Source organism: Pseudorca crassidens, chromosome 2 (assembly GCF_039906515.1).
Source record: "Pseudorca crassidens isolate mPseCra1 chromosome 2, mPseCra1.hap1, whole genome shotgun sequence".
Lineage (NCBI taxonomy): Eukaryota > Metazoa > Chordata > Mammalia > Artiodactyla > Delphinidae > Pseudorca > Pseudorca crassidens.
The window spans coordinates 63,507,935-63,510,831 of NC_090297.1; the positions used below are offsets into that span (position 1 = coordinate 63,507,935).

At 33.2% G+C, this 2,897-nt stretch overlaps 1 non-coding gene across 1 annotated transcript; it reads left to right on the forward strand.

The window, feature by feature from the left end:
• The first annotated feature begins 2,470 nt into the window (after positions 1 to 2,470).
• Positions 2,471 to 2,532, forward strand: LOC137220310 (U7 small nuclear RNA). Its single transcript, XR_010941614.1, has one exon. It is a non-coding gene; the product is annotated as a U7 small nuclear RNA (small nuclear RNA).
• Positions 2,533 to 2,897: the final 365 nt, after the last annotated feature.

Below are 2,897 nucleotides of genomic sequence, written 5' to 3' on the forward strand. Positions count from 1 at the left end.
ATCGGGCTTCCCTGGTGGTGCAGTGGTTGAGAGTCCGCCTGCCGATGCAGGGGACACGGGTTCGTGGATCCCGTGTGGGGATCCGTTCGAGGATCCCACGTGCCGCGGAGAGGCTGGGCCCGTACCCCATGGCCGCTGAGCCTGCACGTCCGGAGACGGTGCTCCACAAGGGGAGAGGCCATAGCAGTGAGAGGCCAGCATACCGCAAAAAAAAAAAAAAAAAAAAAATTGACTCATCAAATTTCAGATTTGAGAAATTATTGTTACTATTGGTAGAATATAAATAATAATTGTTGAAAGTCAAGTTTATCCATTAAGTCTTAATAAATAAATATTTATTATCTTTGTGTTGTGAATACCTATGAGAATATGAATTTTTATCTGGTCATCAAAATATTAAAATATGATTGTGTTTGCTACATTTAATTGTCTTTTAGGAATCAAGTTTTTAAAGATAATTTTTTAATGAATATATAAAATGTTGACATTTTTTGAGGTATAGCATAAATTAAAGTAATCATTATCTTGATCAAGACTCAGAATATTTCTAGTACCTCAAAATGTTTCCTGGTATCCTGGTATCCTACTCATTACTTACTCACCTGCTAAGGAAGCTACTGTACTGACTTCTTTTACAATAGATTAGTTTTTCTTATTCTAGAACCTCCTACAAATCGAATTATATGATATGTACTCTTTTATATGTGGTCTCTTTTGTTCAGTATAATGTCTATGAGATTCACCTTGTTGTTACATGTGGTGGTAATTTATTCATTTCATTGCTCCATAGTGTTCCATTTTATTAATATACTATACTTTGTCAATTTTGCTGGCATTGGACATTTGTTATTTGCCATTTATTTACGGCTACTAAGAAAAAAGTAGTCTTGAATGTTCTTGTACATGTTTATGGTGGACAAATGCACCGGAAATAAGTCTGGCAGTGTAATTTCTGGGCCATAGGATAAACATATGATTCACTGTTTTAAGTATTGGAAGGCAATTTTCCCAAGTAGTTTTGCCAATTTATGCTCCCACCACCAACATATAAAAATTTCACTTACACCATCCTCATGTCATTTCTTGACATTATCAGTCTTCTTAATTTTAGTCATTTTACTAAAAGTGTAGTGATATCCCATTTACAGGTATTTTTATAAATACAAAATAAGTAAATAAGATACACCTCAGAAAAATGACAATTTATGTTTTGCTAATACAATGACTATTTCAAAAATAGCCTGATTAGAACAAGCAGCAAATTAATAAACTATAATATTATTTACATTTCAGAGGCAGACACAGAGTGTTTCCTGTTGGGATTTTAAGGGACAATACATAGTATTTTTTCCCTTCTTAATCAAAACAGCTTGAGAGCTAAGACCCAAATATAGACAGATGGAGAAGAAATTACCATCTTTTCTATATTGCTAAAGCTATTTGGAGACTATGGCTCTAGATCTGCAACCATCACCCCCGTCTTAATTAACGCAGTTACACACAGTGGCACAGATAACACAGATACCCCTAAGACCAAAGCTGTCCTCTAAGACCAAAGCTGTCCTTATGTTGCCTGCATGAAAGGAAACAAATCAAATACACCCACATTGCAGATTCAGAGGTCTTGAAAGAGAAAAAAATGGGAGGAATGAAGTGAACATGTCCTTTTCTTCAAGTTTAACAATTAGACCACCCTGCAGAAGTGGGGAGAGGAATGAGCTGAGAGTGTTGAGGAGTTCTAGGAGGTTTATCATACATAAAGTCTCACCACATGGCAATACGAAGTCAGAAATTTCTTCCACTGGCCCTTTCCTAAAAGGGTTGCTTCTCATTTCATAGCATTATTATTAAGACTACTATCTGTATTACTCAAATATGTCTTTATGTCCTTTATCTCTAAAAAAGATAAGCCTATTCAAGATAGTCATTTTTCAAATTGGCCGGCTGAACATTATACCCACACCTATTCTTCCAGAAGATCAGAGGTTTACTATTTGAAGAGATTCTTTCAGAGACAATGTGGAACCAAGGACAACAACAGACTCAGTTGATGGAGAGATGCAATATTGAAAACAGCAGAATTAAGTAAAAGAATACCTACTGAATAATGAGACCATTAGACCTCATTCAAAAAACAGTAAGTTAGCATTCTACCTCTAATATAGATGAAAGATGGTTCTTACCTAGGAAAATAAGGACCCAAGAAAAAAGTAAAGACCTACAGCCATTTCACTTTGTAATGAATCCCACAAATCAAGGAGTCCAGCCCATATAAACTGAGCTTTCCATTAGATTTTTATTTATTCTGTCAATATCTGTCTTTTATTCTATTTACATTTAATGGAATTAGTGATATGATTGTATTTATGTTTATTATTTGTTGCCTGTTTTCCCCTTCTGTACTTTTTCCTCTTTTCCTGTCTTCTTTTAAGATAAATAACTTTTTTTTTTTTTTTAAGAATTTCATTATAAGTGTTATGGCTCTTGTAGAGTTTGTCTAGCAGGTTTTCCGGTTCCCACCAGAAAACTTCCTAAAAAAAAAAAACAAACAAAGAATTTCATTATAATTTATCTATTGGCTTTTTTGTTAAAACATTTTGCATTATTTTTTCTTTAGTGTTTGCTCTAGGGTTACAACATACAACTTTTCACAGTCTACTTGAGTTGATATTTCACTGCTTAATGCAAATTGCAAGAATTTCACAAACAGTTCCATTTACCACTCCCCACATCATTTATGCTATAGTTTTCATTTATATCTACATATGTTTTAAACTGCTTAATATAAGTTATATACTTTATTTAAACAGTCATATGTATTTTAAATTAAGAAAAATATTTTATAAGTATAAATATAATTTTAAATTCATAAATATAATTTTATACCCATAATTATA